Genomic DNA, 19,169 nt, shown 5'->3' on the forward strand with positions numbered 1-19,169 from the left:
CCAGGCCTCGGGTGTTGTGATGCTCCCCTGAGATGTCTGTGCCCCTGATGAAAAGTGCCCATTGTCTAGGCAACATATGGCTTTTTTTTTGAGACATCACCATCATCTGAACTGAGATCTTCGGTGTCGGCTCAGAGATTAGGGCTAGGCTTCATACACAGTGACTCCTGGAATGACTGACCTTTTAACTTTTCTTCAGAGCTGGGCCAGCTGTGAACGTGGTGTGTCCCCTACCTCCTACACTTTCTACCCAATTCAATAGGATTTGCAGGAGGAAACTCACCCAGGAAGACCTAAAGAGGGAGCAGATGGTCTTCCTGCAGTCCCTCATACAGGGAGTTGAGGACGAGCACCAGGAATGGGCTGCTAACCAAGAGGAGTATTGGGCCTATCAAGAGCAAAGGAAAGCTGCCAGCAACTAGCTGGCACACCAGCATGATGCCATGTGCTCCTTCCTCACCTCAGAGATAGAGTGCATGGCTGTGCACAGGGTGGGCCACCAGCCCTCCATGGCTTTCCTTCTTAGCCCCTTTAGGGACCATCATGGACCCAGAACACAGGGTAGTGAAACCTCTTGGGCATCCAAAACATCCCGATCACGTGGAGGCAGGCACCGCGCTCAGTTCCATCCCTGAGCCCTTCTTTCCCCTCTCCCACCACCATTCCAGGTTCTGTTCTTAACCAGTCTTTCCCCTGTTCTATGTCCCCCCCAATAAACAGTATTGGTTTTGCAACAAACATCTTTATTATTTTCTCTGTGGGGGCAAGAAGAAGGTGGGAAGGGCGAACAGTGGAAGGGAGGGGTGGGGAAGGAAAGGCACATAACAGGAATGCAAAGGCACCTTGTCGAGAGGCATGGGGGAGAATCTCACAACTGGCCTTGCATGAAACTCCCACAAGGCCTCTCTGATGAGCACAGCCCCATGATGTGCTCTCTGAATGGCACTGATGTCCAGCTGCTCACATTCCTTTGCCAGATCTTCAGCATCAGTCCTCCCTCCCTGGCAGAAAAGTCTCCCCCTTAATTTCACAAAGGTAGTGTAACACATAACAGGTAACCACCACGTAGAAGACATTGTGCTCACTGAGGTCCACATTGGTGAGGAGAATTCTGAATCTCCCCTTTAAATGGCCAAACACACATGTGGCACCTGCTCAGCCTAGCATTGAAATGCTCCTTGGTGAGGTCCAGGCTGCCCGTGTCGGGCTTCATGAGCCAGGGGAAAAATTGGTGGGCTATGTTGCCCAGGATCACAATGGTCATGTTCACTCCCAACTCTGATGGTGCGGCTGGAGAAAAAAGTGTTGATGTGAATCTTTCAGAAGAAGCAGGTGTTTCAGAAGATGCGGGTGTTGTGTGCCTTTTCTGGCCAGCCGATGATGATGTCAGTGAGGCATCCATTATGATCCATGAGGGCCTGCAGTATCAAGTCTAAATACCACTTTCTGTTGATGAAGTCCAAGACATGGTGGTCAGGGACCAGGACAGGGAGGTATGTGCTGTCTATGGCCTTCCCCTGCAGTTGGGGAAGCCAATGGCAGCAAAGCCATTCATAATGCTGTCACGTTCCCCAGAATGATGACCTTCCATAGCAGCATGTGGTAGATGACCTTTGCTACCTGTAGGAGCATAGCCCCGACTGTGAATTTTTCCACACTGAACTAGTCCCCAACTGAGTGGTAGCTTTCTGCTGTGGCAAGCTTCCAGAGGGTGATGGCCATGCACTTATGCATGGGGATGGTAGTCTCATGTGGCTGTCTTGTCATCTGAGGACAGGGGTGAGCCACTCACAGGGCTGCAGGAAGGTGGCCTTCTGCATGTGGAAGTTCTGCAGCCATTGCTGATTGTCCCATGCCTGAACACTGATGTGGTTTCACCAGTCCGAACTCATCTCCTGCTGCCTGAAGTGACATTCCATGGTGTCCAGGGGATTGAGGTGCATGTGGAGCAGCAGGAGCACCAGGACCTGAGTGAGGAAGGCCTACAGTCCACATGGGTTTGTCCTACAGGTCCTGAAGCAACATGTGGCCAGTCTGAAAGTACTGCTCCATGAGGTGCAGCACAAGGCCCGTGAGCCTAGCACAGATATGCAGCAGCTCTGACTCCATGGTGTGAGTGCTGTGGCATCTGTAAGGGCAACCGGAGCACAAGAAACCATATGCCCACCGCATCTCTTTTGTGTCCCACAAGAGGGGGCAGTGTAGGAGTGACCTGTGAGACATGGCCATAGAGAAGAGCTCCTGAAAGCACGAGTTGCAGTTTGCCTGTCTAAGCAACCACAGGAAGTGTCTGCCACCTTCATGCCCTCCCCAGAGGCTCTAAGTCTAAGGCAGACTCCAATCAATGTGGACATGCTATTTTGGAATAATTATAACTAATTTAGAATAGTGGGGGCATGCCATTTCGATTTTGTTAAATCGAGAGTTATTAAGTCAATGTTAGTAATTTCAAAATAATTTCCTAGTGTAGACATGCCCTGGATGAAAATCTGAGTGGCTTAGGAGAGGATTACAGCTCAAATGGGAACAGAATTGAAGTGAATGGGAACAAGGCAGAATGGCTATTGGTGAAATAGTCCATCACTGCTTCAAGTTTAAAGAACTAAAGGATGGTGAGACAAGTGTTTTTTAAAAAAAACCTTATTTTTAATCTTTTCACACCAAGTCTCCCTTCGGCATCTTTCAGTAAATTGGTCAGAAATGGATTCCTGCAGACTTTACTCATGTGAGAAATGACATTGGCTTTAAGGGTTACACATCTGAATATGGATTGAAGTACTAAGCTTTTCATTTGCAGCTCCCTGCTGTCAGAAAAGATCAAGCATACAAACCATTTCTGCTTAGGAGTAGTAAGTAAAATCACATTGCCTGTTTCCAGTAATTACCCTGTGATTTTCCCGGATATAAAAGAGAATTCTGACTTTTTCAATGTACATTAAATACATAATAAAATTTTGAAATCCCCTAAAATGTATTGCAGAACATTAATGAAAGCTTTCTTTAGAAAACGCCTTCCATTTATAGCACCTGACAAATCATAGTTAATTTTAAACCTTTTCAAATGGAAACTGCTTTTTGTATTACAACAGCATATCAATCACAGCCTTGCCAGAAGTGCTTAAATTAAAAAAGTGAAATTTTTCATTTTATTCAAGCAAATTCATAGACATTTTGGAAGGGAGCCACAAAGAGATTTAGGTTTGTAATGAAGAATGAGGAGAGACAGGCAACTTAGAATGCCATCCACCAAAGTCAGAATGCTAGGCATAGAGTCATCTAAGCTAATGAATGGGAGGTGCGAGGAGAAGAGGTGTTTGAAAAGCCTCACACCCATCGCAGAGAAAAGTGTCTAGTTGTGGACTGACTATCTCTGCTTAAAAAACTTAAAAAATAAAGAACAGTCTTGCAGCACCATAAGACTAGCAAAACATGTAGATGGTATCATGAGCTTTCGTGGGCACAACCCACTTCTTCAGAGGAATGGAGTTATTAAAGGTCCAGTTCCAAAATAAATAGGGGGTTGGGAGTGTCATAACCAGGAGTGCTGACCAACACTCATTGACTATGGGGTTAACTAATGTCTCCTGTACCTAGCCAGGTATCAGGCTATCAGCCAATAACAATGCAGGTAGGAATTTCAAACTAGAAGAGAGGGGTTTTCTCTCTCTGTTCTTTGCTTGAGAGGCAGAGCAGTTTCTCCCAATTATTGAGGCAGATGGGAGACACTTCTCTCACGAAGAACGGACTTCTTACAATATGTAAGTAGGGAAAAGTTTAGATAGTCCATCAGAGTTTATTGTTTTCCTTGTTTGGGGATTTGGAAATAATGTCTGAGCTTGTTAAGTGTTTTTTGTTTTCCTTTTGTAACTAAGGGTACGTCTAGACTACATGCCTCTGGTGACAGAAGCATGTAGATTAGGCTACCCGGCATAGGAAAATGAAGCAGTGATTTAAATAATCACCGCTTCATTTAAATTTAAATGGCTGCCGTGCTGAGCCGATCAGCTGTTTGTCGGCTCAGGGCGGTAGTCTGGACGCTCTGCGTTCGACATCAAAGGCATTTGTCGACCTCCCAGGTATGCCTCCTGGGATGAGGTTTACCTGGGAGGTCGACAAATACCTTTGATGTCGACCACGGAGCGTCCAGACTACCGCGCTGAGCCGACAAACAGCTGATCGGCTCAGCGAGACAGCCATTTAAATTTAAATGAAGTGGCTATTATTTAAATCGCTGCTTCATTTTCCTATGCCGGGTAGCCTAATCTACATGCCTCTGTCGTCAGAGGCATGTAGTCTAGACTTACTTTAAGTCTTCAGCCCAGAGACTTTCCCTGAGTATCTATATGAAATGGTGGCTCTTTCTATCTAGCCAATTTACTATGCTTGCAACTATAGTTTGGTTTTGATAATAAACTATTGTTTCTTTTTTCTAATTAGCCGGTATTGGTTGATTTTTGTAACCTGGAAGGTCTGTCTGTGTATATTTCCATGCCTGACTGAGAAGTCAACTACCACAGACTGCATCATTTCTTTTTCAAGCTCTTTTGGGGTAGTTTGGAGTACCCTGGGGTTAGTTTCAAGTGTCCACCCCTGATTGTGGATTCAAAAGCACTTGATGGTGGCAATGGATACCCCAAAATCTGGGTATTAGGATTCTGGGGGGAAGTTTTTGTACCAGAGCTTGTAGAGGCAAGATTTTAGAGTGCTCTTGCAGGTCCTCAACTCCTGCATTCATCATGCCAGAGTGAGGTACAGCCTTGATGGGGAAGAGAAGGAAATGGAAGGGAAAGGTCTAATGAGCAGGGCTTGACAAACCCTGGAGAGAGCTACTCACCAGCCCCACACCATGCATGCGCCAGAAGTGCTGGCAAATGGGGCACAGAGCAACTGGCTGAAATCTACTCACCCCGGGCGAGTAGATTCAGCGGTTTGTCGAGCCCTGCTAATGAGGACCTGTTAAATCAACATCAGATTGCTCTCCTGATGAATATGGAACAAGAAGAATAAAGTAAGTTAATGGAAGAGCTTCTCCCGTTGTCCCAGTAGAGTGTAGACACCACAGTAAGTCAGCCTAAGCTACATTAACTTGAGCTATGTTATTCTTCTAGCTGGACTTGTGAAAAATAAGTAAACTTAACCCTGTAGTGTAGACATGTTCTGAGACAAGATGGGTGCTCTAATAACTTATTTTGGTTTTTCTATTAGTGCGAGCAACAAGTTTGAAGAAGATCTGTGTATGGTTTGAAAACTTGTGCCTGTCAACAACAGAAATTGATGGAAAAGCTCACCCATCTTATCCTTTTAATATTCTGGGACTGACATGGCTCAGCTACACTGTGTACATAAATAACTGCTTTTAAGAATGAGTTAGCTGCCTACATTGCTGCACACAAAGTAGCCAAAGTAGGAGGACGTGCCTCTGAGCACACTTACTGAACTAGGATCCACACACAACTTAAGAAGCTGAATAGCTGTTTTCCTCAGGCTAGTGGATCCCTTTGGGACTTAGACAGAACATGCCTAGAGCAAGGCACCAGTGTGCATACTGAGAGGCAGTAATTTAGATGCAGAGATTATTTTTCCTTGAAAATTTAGGCACTAAATGGGTTTAGCTTCCTACAGGGTTTAGTGGAAATTCAGTGAAGCTTAAACATGAGACATGGTGCCTAAATACATTTGTGAATCTGACCCTACATAAAATTTCCACAAAATGGCCATTTCCACATTAAAAAAATATAGAAAAATGAAATTGTATGGGATTTTCAATTAATCACAATTTTCATACTAAATGATTTAGTTGAATAGTGCTTCTCACTATAGCAGTGTTTTTTTCCTGAAAAAAGGACCTTTTCTGTGTTTAGTTAATTTGAACTCAGAAATTATCTTGTGTTTGAAAAAGAAAAGAAAAGAAAAGAAAAGAAAAGAAAAGAAAAGAAAAGAAAAGAAAAGAAAAGAAAAGAAAAGAAAAGAAAAGAAAAGAAAAAGCACGTGAGATTTAATGAAATACAATCATTTTTAAAATGGAAAACTTGGCTTGTGAAATTTAATTTAATTATTGATCGTTTATTTATGTATTTATTTATTTATTTATTTTACATACTTGCTTACTTATTTCCACACCCTTCTCAATTCAACTGTAACTTTCTGATTAGCATATTATATGTCATTCTTTGTGTTTCGCTCTACATCACAAGTTATAGAGATAGTTGCATTGGATTTGTAAAGTACTCAGGGCATTGGACCAATAGGCTAGTGATCACATAATTCCATTAAGGGCAGTAAGGCTTTAATTCTGCAGATGTATATACTTGTAACTAATCCCATTAAACTCAACAGATTATTAACATGCATAGGTGTTAACAGGGTCAGGGTTTATGACAGCTTACATCTAGAACTGCAAAATGTATTCTCTGTATTTTATTTTTAAAAGTTTGCAAATGCTCAGACATACAGATTAAATCCGAGGACTGAATCTGAAAATAATACAGTATCTACACCTCCTGAGAGACCCTGGAGAATGTGAAAATTCCCTACATAGCATGGCTGGTAAAGAATAACTCAACTAGATCTGGTTGTTAGCAGGGGGCCTTATAGTGCTAAAAGCCTTTCACAGACTCTTAGATCTTGTCTAGATACATACCAGTGTTAATATTTCAGTTAGTGGTATGACTTTTCTACCAAAATAGATATAATAGTACAATCCTCAATGTGGCTGCAATTAATATCAGTATAAAGGTATTGCAACAGGATCTGTTGTGGGCTTGGAACATAAGAACATAAGAACGGCCGTACTGGGTCAGACCAAAGGTCCTTCTAGCCCAGTATCCTGTCTACCGACAGTGGCCAGCACCAGGTGCCCCAGAGAGGGTGGACCGAAGACAATGATCGAGCGATTTGTCTCCTGCCATCTCTCTCCAGCCTCTGAAAAACAGAGGCCAAGGACACCATTTTATCCCCTGGCTAATAGCCTTTTATGGACCTAACCTCCATGAAATTATCTAGCATCTCTTTAAACTCTATTATAGTCCTAGCCTTCACAGCCTCCTCTGGCAAGGAGTTCCACAGGTTGACTACGCGCTGTGTGAAGAAGAACTTTCTTATATTCATTTTAAACCTGCTACCCATTAATTTCATTTGGTGTCCTCTAGTTCTTCTATTTAGGGAACTAATAAATAACTTTTCTTTATCGGCCCTCTCCACAAGGGAGGTCAAGTGATTAGTGTCCACCCAACAGTGAAGACAAAGGTAGGGAAGCATGGGCCCACTCATTCCACCAGGCTCCAACCCAGGACAGTAGGAACGTCAGTAATGTCCGGCCTTCAAGAGGGAATTCTGAGGACATGTCAACACTAGAAAATTATTTCAAAATGACTTATTTTGAAATAATAACTCCTGAAATATCAGTTTTGAAATAGTGTGTCCATACTACAGGGGAGCCTTGAATTAATCCAAGACAGGCTTCCTTAGGCTACCTCCAGACTGCATTCCTCTGTCAGCAGAAGGATGCAAATCAAGCACTTCGAAAGTACAAATGAGCCCTCATTTTTTGAAGAGTACAGGATCTGCCAAAAAAAAGCGCTCTGCTGTCGGCAGAGCCAGGGCTAGACTTCACTTTCACTTTTGAAAGGGCACGTGATGGGCACAGCATCTGAACGTGAGTATGCAAATGAAGCCCGGGATAGTTAAATCCTGGGCTCATTTGCACTTTCGAAGTGCCTAATCTACATCCCTCTGTCAGCAGAGGGGTGTAGTTTAGACACACCTTTAATGTGGACATGCTTCTCAACTTAGAGCCTCAGGAAACACTGGGGAGTAATTATTTTGAATGACTCTGGGAAGTAGTTATTTTAAAATTGCATCAGTGAAGTATCCACACTGTTATTTTAAAATAACTATTTTGAAATAAGTGTTATTCCTTGTGGAAAGCAGGAGTTTTTATTTTGAAATAACCAGCCCCTTATTTTGAAATAACAGGCTTGGTAGTGTGGACGTTCCACTAGTTATTTCGAAATAACTCCCTAGTGTAGATCAGGGTTGAGATACCCTCCCCGTGTCACTTTGTACCATCTGGTTTCCTTACTTAGCTTCCAGTTCCAGCTAAGAGAAATGGAGAAGAAACCAGCAATCAGCCCAACCTGATTTAGCATATGGTCCTATTCCCTCAATAACACTCCTCTAACCCCTTTGTCAGAAGTTTTTAGGGTAGACATATCTTGCTCCTCAGCTTCTCCTTCTGAACTGGGTTGCTCCCTTGTAACCCTATCTCCAATTAGAGTATTTTCTGCAGAGCTGAAGGGGCAGTCAAGCTGGTCCCAAGACCATCCTTTAGCCTATTATGGCCCAATGTGTGGTTTATATATGCCATCAGAGGTACCTTATAGCAGAATACTTAATTGTCCTTCTCTGCTACACAGGTATAAGACATTGCTATATTCATAAGATTGTATCTATGCTATAGGAACATTTTCTCAATTAAACTATAGCTCTACAGTGAACATGGTACAATTGGTGTGTGTGTAGACAAGGCCTTATTCCAAAAGAGTCCCACAGGAAAAGAGGCACACTAACGTGTCCGGGGTTGGGGGGAAAGACCCATACCTTCCTGGAACAACAACTGTCTTAGCACAGGATCTGTGCACTCATGCCATCTCATAAATACATACACATAATTCAATTTAATTGTTCTATGTTTTTTTTCTTTTGAAAAAAGCCATATTAAGAGAATTTTAAGACTGTAAAGTCAAGGCCTTAAACAACAGGAGTTGCCCAAGTCAACATATGCTACTTCAATGCTACTTTGTTTGTATGTATTTATACAATGCACTCACAAACTTAGCTTTGGCATTTCCTAACTTTTAAGTGCTAAACTTTCAGATGCAATTTTCCCTTAATGTACATTTGGATGAAATAATACTACTAATAGTGGAAACAAGACAAAGACAAATACTAACAGAATGGAAAGAGAACTATGGATTTGTGTGCACCTCCATAGACTTGCATAAACACCATTAGCGTTAATGTGTTTTACACAGATATAGGAGAGAACAGAATGCCAAGCATAGTGTAATTATTTTTATTATGTAAACTAGAAAATTATAATAAGATCTGAAAGCTTAACATTGCATGGTAATTGCTGAGTAATTTCTAGTATAACTATGCAAGTAATTCCAGTGCCATTATATAGTGTTCATTGTATGGCTATAAGATTTGAAGGTGCCTTGCAGAATACTTGGGTTTGTGGTTTAATTTTTCAAAAAAAGGAAAAAAAAACAGCTATGTAAAGGTAGCTGAAGTTTATTTGTATTTTACCATTGCTCACACATTTCTCACAGGACTTCCATGAAATAGGATGATTGTTTCTGAAAGAGTTTTTCCATTAGTAAAATAATATATAAATACATAAAACCCAATTTTCTTCTTTAATAACATTGCCTTCTTTTTAATTCTTAGCTGTGCAATTTACACTAGCACTGTAAAAAGCTATTTGCCATAAATTCAAATACTGGCAAACAATCTGGACCAAAGAAGTTTGGAAATGCTTGAAAACAGATTTGGCTGTTAAACTGATTAGAGAATTATTCAGTCTGTTTTCAAATGACACCACTGAATAACCAGCTAATTCAACTTCTTGAAGCACAGGATTCATTGATCATAATAAGTCAGACTTGAACTCATTGACCATATGTCACTTGGATACCTATGTTTCCCGCAGTTGTACTGTTGAGGGTTGCACTAGGAAAAATCCTATTGGCCAAAAAGTAACTTCATTGAGGAGAAAGTTTTTTGTTTGTTTAATATTCATTTAAATTTATTTTTCCTGTTTTGTCCACTTTTTAATCACAGCTCTGGGCCTCTACTAAAATTTAAACACATAAAAAAAAAGCAAGACATTTTAATTCACATTTCCTGTTACACAAATACAACGTTACTAATTATTTTATAAAAGAAAATGCAAAGACAATTTACTCAGACATCTCATGAGACCAACTAATCACTTAGAAGGTGAGGTGGCTGAGTATGTAAAGTGATAGAGTGATAATCCAATCTATTTTTCTCAAGGGTTTGAAGTCCAGCAACGCAGAATAGCTCCACAGTGAAAAGCATCAACCACTGGAATGTACTGTCACAGGAAGGAAGAGCTGATAGCAACCTTATCATCTTCTGCTTTAAATGTCACATTAAAAAAAGACTTCAGTATGTGATTGCTAATTTAAATGCCTAAATCCAGAGCCACACTCCAGTGGATTTGCAAAAGCCCTACTCAACTGCCCTAATTTTTTTTTGGACCCTAGAAGATTCTTGTGTGTCTATGGGTATGTCTACACTACAAAGTTAATTTGAACTAACGGACGTTAGTTCGAATTAACTTTAATAGGCGCTACACATACAAACCGCTAGTTCGAACTTAATCCGAACTAGCGGAGCGCTTAATTCGAACTAGGTAAACCTCATTCTACGAGGACTAACGCCTAGTTCGAATTAAGTAGTTCGAATTAGTGCTATAGTGTAGACATACCCTATGTTACTGACTTTGGGCATTAGCAAAGCAGCCCCACACCAGGTATTGAAATGCCCAAGACTCAGAGTGATGCAAAAACTGTAGTATGGTGGGCATTCCTCTTTCTAACTTGCCTGTGAAGCCTGGTGTGGTAAGCATATGCAAATCCCATCTTCAGAATCAACTCCTATAAGTGAGCTTGCAAACTGGCAGAGGGCTGCCTCCAGCATGTTTTTTACTCCCAGGGTTTCGACAGTCAGTTGGAATGGGGGAGATCCTGGGGTTCAAATCTCAACAAGGGATCTCAGAAGGAATCCATCACCTCTCAGGTGATTGTCTGATAGTTAGAATGCCTACCTAGGAGGTGGGAGATGTAGCACCCAGTCCTCCTGTTCCAGTGACTTTTTTTATAGACAGTTCAACAGGGGAGACAAAAGGCAGACCACATCAGACTATCCATAGTAAGGGCAATAACATGAGAGATGACAGATTCCTGTTTCAATCCCTTCACTCCCTCAGGTAGCCAGGGAACTTTTTCAATTCTCCCACATTTCCGGGGACTACCCAAACCAGTAGGGTAAATGTTATGAGAGAGGAGGTCCTTTCATTCCCTCTTCCTTGTTTTTTGCTAAAATGAAGTCAGTGCCTAACTCAAAGAGAAGGTTTGCAGCTGAGAATCCCAAGCAGAAGGAAAAGTCTCACTGGAACCCAGACTTAGATTCTGAACTTCCTCAGAAACATACGTGCCAACTCCGTGAGTGTTCTGGGACTCAGGTACCCCTGGGGGAAAAAATTGCTGCTCAGCGCTCACTAGCCACAGCTGTTCTGCATCTGGGGGAAAGTAGAGAGCAGCAAACAGGAGACCGGTGCAGGAAGAGATACAGTAAGGGCAGGGCATCAGGAAGATGGCAGGGCCTTGAGGCAGAGAAGGGGTGGAGCACCCTGGGGAAAAAAATAAAAGTCAGTGCCTATGAAGAGAGTTCTGGGGCTCGAAAGACACTCCGCACTTTGGCATCTTCCATTAGTGCATGAGTCACTTACCATACTGACTTCTGTAAATCCCATTCTGTGGCACCTATGTTTACTGTATCAATAACTCAGGATTTGTGAATCCCAATGCAATTTAATGCACCTGAAAGGATGATGCTCAGCACCCTTACCTTTTTGTGACTTTAGCTCCAAATTCTAGGCCCATTTCTTTGTCCTTGTCTTATGTAACACAAAAAGAAAACCCTGCCAAACAAGGCCCTCAAATGCACAGTGTTGCTGCTGCTACCAGGGATGCAAGTGTCTTCAGAAATGGCTTCATAGCTGTGTAATTTAAAGTCAGAGCACACACGTATTGAACATAAGACACATAGAAGAAGTTAGGGATCAGAAAGGATAAGATGAATGTTTCTCGAGGAAGGTGTGGGATGTGTGTAGGTTACAATAGCTCTACTGAAACTGCTATTGACTTCTTCAAGGGACTGGGGTCCAATATAAAAGAATGTCATGATACATTAGTACAATGTAAATTGTTCTCAATTGTGCTGTATGTTGATGGAGTTATGAATGGGAGGGTATGACACCATTGCCTATGATAGCAGGGGACCGGGTTTGATAACCCAAAAGGTTCCTTCTAGTGCTATATTCTATTTTCTATCCCTGGGGAGAGAATGAGGGGAAAAAAACCTGCTATGTCAGATAGTAGCCAGATGTTTAATTAATCACTGTAAGGTGATCTGAAGCTATTATGATCACAATTTGAAAAACATAAGAGACTACATTGAAGCATCCTTTTCTGTTCTACTTTCAGTACCTCCACCTATCAATCCACATCATTACTAAAAACTTGCAAGGAAAGATAGGGTTTTCAGCATATACAGAAGTCAGGCAAATTTGAGATTCTGGTGCCTCCAAATGGGGGGGTGAACTCCGGAATTATCTATCCATATATTTCAGAAATATGTGTCTGTCTGTATGTATGTCCATCTGTGAGTCTGTTTGTTCAATAATTCCTCCTAAACAGTAAGAACTAGGACCACCAAATGTGGTATGCAGCTTCCTATTATCCTAAATTAAAGTACGGTCAGGATTGGTTGTACCAGAATAATGGGATGCGACTCAAATGTAATTGTTTCTCCTAACATGGAAAAGGAGGTGTCTGGCAGAAGAAACAGTTATACTGTGGAATGACCACAAGGGGGCAGGCAAGCACCCCTGTCAGAAGCCGACAGGTGTGGTCACCCCTGCCATCCCTCCTGGCTGGTCCTAGGGCAAATCCAATGGCTGGGGTACACCCCCCCCCCCCAATACAGGCTAAACCAGGGAGAAGGTAGCAACTAGGGTGTGCAACCCCACACCTTCCTCAGGCCAGACCAAGGCAACATTGGGAAAGTCTTCTAGTTTATTAATATATTGAACAGCACTCATCTCAGCCCAGATCCCTGGGGGGCATTGCTATTTACCTCTTCCCATTCTGATAAATGACCATTTATTCCTGCTCTTTGTTTCCTATCTTTTAAACAGTTTCTGATCCATGACAGGACCTTCCCTCTTATCCCATGGCAGCCTATTTGCTTAAGAGTCTTTGAAAGTCAAGGTACTGTATTCACTGGGTCATATTTGTCCACATACTTATTCATTTATATTGAGAAAGACACAACTTAAAAACTCTGCTGATCTCAGTAAGAGATGGTAGAAAAGGAACCCCTTGAGAGACACATCACAAATGCCGTAAGTCTTGGTAGGTTCAGAATAGCATAATGAAACTCACCAAAAAATTAATTGAAAGACACTTTAGATCTTAGAGTATTGAGGAAGCGGACAGGGGACTGCAGACAGGGGAGTTGAAGAGGGAGAGCAAAGCGACCCCACCGCCGAAGAGGCTACCCGGTGAGAGTACAAGCTGTGGTGTGAGTGTGTGCCTGTGCCTGACTGTTTGAATTTTACAGTTTGAAGTGGTGTGAATTGAGAGTCTGATTCCAGGTGAGTGCTAGCAGTTTCAGTTTCAGCTTCTGTGGCAGTTGGGACTGAGAGCCTGCCATTGTTCCCTTGATTGCCTCTGATTAGCCTCAGGCTCAGCCTTCCCCTGTGTGACTCAGAAGGGGGCAGGCCTGACCTAGGCAAGCAGGCTTTAAAAAGCCAGAGCAGTGCGACCAGGGGAGCGAAGCGGACAGGGGACTGCAGACAGGGGAGTTGAAGAGGGAGAGCAAAGCGACCCCACCGCCGAAGAGGCTACCCGGTGAGAGTACAAGCTGTGGTGTGAGTGTGTGCCTGTGCCTGACTGTTTGAATTTTACAGTTTGAAGTGGTGTGAATTGAGAGTCTGATTCCAGGTGAGTGCTAGCAGTTTCAGTTTCAGCTTCTGTGGCAGTTGGGACTGAGAGCCTGCCATTGTTCCCTTGATTGCCTCTGATTAGCCTCAGGCTCAGCCTTCCCCTGTGTGACTCAGAAGGGGGCAGGCCTGACCTAGGCAAGCAGGCTTTAAAAAGCCAGAGCAGTGCGACCAGGGGAGCGAAGCGGACAGGGGACTGCAGACAGGAGAGTTGAAGAGGGAGAGCAAAGCTACCCCACCACCGAAGAGGCTACCCAGTGAGAGTACAAGCTGTGGTGTGAGTGTGTGCCTGTGCCTGACTGTTTGAATTTTACAGTTTGAAGTGGTGTGAATTGAGAGTCTGATTCCAGGTGAGTGCTAGCAGTTTCAGTTTCAGCTTCTGTGGCAGTTGGGACTGAGAGCCTGCCATTGTTCCCTTGATTGCCTCTGATTAGCCTCAGGCTCAGCCTTCCCCTGTGTGACTCAGAAGGGGGCAGGCCTGATCTAGGCAAGCAGGCTTTAAAAAGCCAGAGCAGTGCGACCAGGGGAGCGAAGCGGACAGGGGACTGCAGACAGGAGAGTTGAAGAGGGAGAGCAAAGCGACCCCACCGCCGAAGAGGCTACCCGGTGAGAGTACAAGCTGTGGTGTGAGTGTGTGCCTGTGCCTGACTGTTTGAATTTTACAGTTTGAAGTGGTGTGAATTGAGAGTCTGATTCCAGGTGAGTGCTAGCAGTTTCAGTTTCAGCTTCTGTGGCAGTTGGGACTGAGAGCCTGCCATTGTTCCCTTGATTGCCTCTGATTAGCCTCAGGCTCAGCCTTCCCCTGTGTGACTCAGAAGGGGGCAGGCCTGACCTAGGCAAGCAGGCTTTAAAAAGCCAGAGCAGTGCGACCAGGGGAGCGAAGCGGACAGGGGACTGCAGACAGGGGAGTTGAAGAGGGAGTGACTGATGGTGATGAAGACCCGTAGCGCTTGTGCCAGTACTTCTCCTGTCTCCTCCACCTGTGCCTGTATCCAGACAGAGAACCTGAGCATGGATGCCTCTACCCAGGTCCTGGTGTGGTCTTGCTGTATTTGTGACTTGCAATTCCCACTGAGTGATTTGGGAATCAGGCTGGGGGAGACAACCATTGTGAAAGGTGCCTGCTGGTGGAATCTCTCAGGCAGCAGGTGGGAGAGCTACAGGAGGAGGTGGCCAGGCTGAGGAGCATTTGAAGCCATGAGGAATTCCTGGACAGTATTCCTGTGGAGTCCACGGAGGTCACTGTCCTAGGATGTGGGACTGTTGACCAGCCACTTATGGAGGAGGCAGTGGTGCAGGGTGAGAACTGGCAGCTGGTTACTTCCGGCAGCAGACAGTGTTCCACCCCTGCTCCTAACCCTCCCACTGTGTTACATAACCGTTACACTTTACTTTCAGCAGGAGACAAGGAGTCACTCCCCACAGTGGAGGAGACCAGGCCTTGCACCACCAAGGTTGAGCAGTCTCCTGCCACCACTGCGAGGAGGAAACGTAGGGTAGTGGTGGTTGGAGACTCTCTTCTGAGGGTAACGGAGGCACCCATCTGTCGTCCTGACAGCTCATCTCGAGAGGTATGCTGTCTGCCAGGGGCCCATATCCGAGATGTTACAGAGGCATTGTCGAGGATTATCCGGCCCTCTGACTACTACCCCATGCTACTCATCCACGTGGGCACAAATGATACTGCCAGGTGTGACACTGAGCGGATCAAGTGTGACTACAGGGCTTTGGGAGTACGGGTGAAGGAGTTTGGAGCGCAGGTGGTATTCTCTTCTATCCTTCCTGTCAAAGGTAGGGGCCCGGGCAGAGAGAGGTGCATCCTGGAGGTGAATGCCTGGCTGCGACGATGGTGTCGCCAGGAGGGATTCGCCTTCCTTGATCACGGGGTGCTCTTCCAGGAAGGACTGCTTGGCGGAGATGGAGTTCACCTTTCTAGGAGCGGGAAGGCCTTGTTTGGACACAGACTGGCTAACCTTGTGAGGAGGGCTTTAAACTAGGTTTGTTGGGGGCAGGTGAGCAAAGCCCACAGGTAAGTGCTGCATGTGTGGGACTGGGAGATGGGTTGGAAATGGGGGGGACTACGGCCTATAATGGCAAGGAGAAAGGAGGGTCAGGGCACAACAGGGAGGCAAGATCAAATCAGTATCTTAGATGCCTATATACAAATGCGAGAAGTATGGGTAATAAGCAGGAAGAACTGGAATTGCTAACCAATAAATACAACTATGATATCATTGGTATTACAGAAACCTGGTGGGATGGGACGCACGATTGGAATGTTGGTATGGAAGGGTACGGCTTGCTCAGGAAGGACAGACAGGGAAAAAAGGGAGGAGGGGTTGCCTTGTATATTAAAAATGTACACACTTGGACTGAAGTGGAGATGAACGTAGGAGATAGCTGTGTAGAGAGTCTCTGGGTTAAGCTAAAAGGGGTAAAAAACGAGGGTGATATCATGCTAGGAGTCTACTACAGGCCACCTAGCCAGGTGGAAGAGGTGGATGAGGCCTTTTTTAAACAATTAACAAAACTATCCAAAGCCCAAGATTTGGTGGTGATGGGGGACTTCAACTATCCAGACATATGTTGGGAAACTAACACAGCGAGGCACAGGCTATCCAATAAGTTTCTGGACTGCATTGGAGACAACTTTCTGTTTCAGAAGGTTGAAAAAGCTACCAGAGGAGAAGCTGTTCTGGATTTGGTTTTAACAAATAGGGAGGAACTAGTTGAGAACTTGAAAGTGGAAGACAGTATAGGGGACAGTGATCACGAAATAATAGAGTTCATGATCTTAAGGAAAGGTAGAAGGGAGACCAGCACAATTGAGGTAATGGATTTCAGGAAGGCAGATTTTGATAAGCTCAGAGAACTTGTAGGTAAGGTCCCATGGGAAGCAAGACTGAAGGGAAAAACAACTGAGGAGAGTTGGAAGTATTTCAAAGGGACGTTGTTAAGGGCCCAAAAGCAAACAATTCCGCTGTGTAGGAAATATAGAAAATATGGCAAAAGACCAGCTTGGCTTAACAAGGAGATCTTGCACGATCTCAAAATAAAAAAGGAGTCATATAAAAAATGGAAACTAGGACAACTAACAAAGGATGAATATAGGCAAGCAACACGGGAATGCAGGGGCAAGATTAGAAAGGCAAAGGCACAAAATGAGATCAAACTAGCTACAGGCATAAAGGGAAACAAGAAGACTTTTTATAAATACATTAAAAGCAAGAGGAAGACCAAGGACAGGGTAGGCCCACTGCTTAGTGAGGAGGGAGAAGCAGTAACAGGAAACTTGGAAATGGCGGAGATGCTCAATGACTTCTTTGTTTCGGTCTTCACCGAGAAGTCTGGAGGTGTGCCTAACGTAGTGAATACAAGCAGAGAGAGGGTAGGTTTAGAAGATAGGATACACAAAGAACAAGTTAAAAATCACTTAGGAAAGTTAGATGTCAGCAAGTCACCAGGTCCTGATGAAATGCATCCCAGGATACTCAAGGAGCTGATAGAGGAGGTATCTGAGCCTTTAGCTATGATCTTTGAAAAATCATGGCAGACAGGGGAGATTCCAGAAGACTGGAAAAGGGCAAATATTGTGCCCATCTATAAAAAGGGGAATAAGAACAACCCAGGAAACTACAGACCGGTCAGGTTAACGTCTGTCCCAGGGAAGATAATGGAGCAGGTAATTAAGGAAATCCTATGCAAACACTTGGAAGGTAATAAAGTGATAGGGAATAGCCAGCATGGGTTTGTGAAGAACAAGTCATGCCAAACTAATCTGATAGCTTTCTTTGATAAGATAACGAGCCTTGTGGATAAGGGAGAAGCGGTGGATGTCATATACCTAGACTTTAGTAAGGCATTTGATACGGTCTCGCATGATATTCTTATTGATAAACTAGGCAAATATAACTTAGATAGGGCCACGATAAGGTGGGTGCATAATTGGCTGGATAACCGTAGTCAGAGAGTTGTTGTTAACGGTTCTAAATCCTGCTGGAAAGGGATAACAAGTGGAGTTCCCCAAGGGTCTGTTTTGGGACCCGTACTGTTCAATATCTTCATCAATGATGTAGATATTGGGATAGAAAGTACGCTTATTAAGTTTGCGGATGATACCAAACTGGGTGGGGTTGCAACTTCTTTGGAGGATAGGGACATAATTCAAAATGACCTTTGCAAGTTAGAGAAATGGTCAGAGGTAAACAGGATGAGGTTTAATAAAGAGAAATGCAAAGTGCTCCACTTAGGAAGGAACAATCAGTTCCATACATACAAGATGGGAAGCGACTGTCTAGGAAGGAGCATGGCAGAAAGGGATCTAGGGGTCATAGTGGACCACAAGTTGAATATGAGTCAACAGTGTGATGCTGTTGCCAAAAAAGCAAATATGATTCTAGGTTGTATCAACAGGTGTGTTGTAAGCAAAACTCGTGAAGTCATTCTGCCGCTCTACTCTGCACTAGTTAGGCCTCAGCTGGAGTACTGTGTCCAGTTCTGGGCGCCACATTTCAAGAAAGATGTGGAGAAATTGGAAAGGGTACAGAGAAGAGCGACAAGAATGATTAAAGGTCTAGAGAACATGACCTATGAAGCCAGGCTTCATGAACTGGGCTTGTTTAGTTTGGAAAAAAGAAGATTAAGGGGGGACATGATAGCGGTTTTCAAATATCTAAAAGGGTGTCACAAGGAGGAAGGCGAAAATTTGTTCCTCTTGGTTTCTGAGGACAGGACAAGGAGTAATGGGCTTAAAGTGCAGCAAGGGAGGTTTAGATTGGACATTAGGAAAAAATTCCTAACTGTCAGGGTGGTCAAATATTGGAATAAATTGCTAAGGGAGGTGGTGGAATCTCCCTCTCTGGAGATATTTAAGAACAGGTTAGATAGACATCTGTCAGGGATGGTGTAGGTGGAGCTTGGTCCTGCCTTGAGGGCGGGGGGCTGGACTCGATGACCTCTTGAGGTCCCTTCCAGTCCTATTATTCTATGATTCTATGATTCTATGATTCTTAGCATTTCCCTCTGTGAGACATTTGTTATATGCCACATTCCACACTTGCCTATGCTTCTGACTAGTGCTACTGTCTATATGCATGTATATTATATTACATCAGTTGAATCAAAGGCATCAGTGACTGTGGCAAGTTCCTACAATAGAAAAAAAAGATCACAGGCTTTTAACCAGACTAAAATGGCTGATCTTCTAACACTCCAGGACTGCAAACTTGGTTCACAACATCTTAACATCATCTTGCCATAAGTACAATTATCTGATGTGGAAATACATTGATTTTAAGAAAAGTGACCGGTGGTAGAACATTTTATAAGGGGGTCCTTTGAGCTTTGGAACGTC

General features: G+C 43.8%; 1 pseudogene; it reads left to right on the forward strand.

Moving 5' to 3' along the window:
• Positions 1–1,256: 1,256 nt before the first annotated feature.
• LOC142826484 (uncharacterized) overlaps positions 1,257–19,169 on the forward strand; it is a 56,155-nt pseudogene continuing 38,242 nt past the window's right edge.

Source organism: Pelodiscus sinensis, chromosome 1 (genome assembly GCF_052426305.1).
Source record: "Pelodiscus sinensis isolate ZL-2025 chromosome 1, ASM5242630v1, whole genome shotgun sequence".
Taxonomy (NCBI): Eukaryota; Metazoa; Chordata; order Testudines; family Trionychidae; genus Pelodiscus; species Pelodiscus sinensis.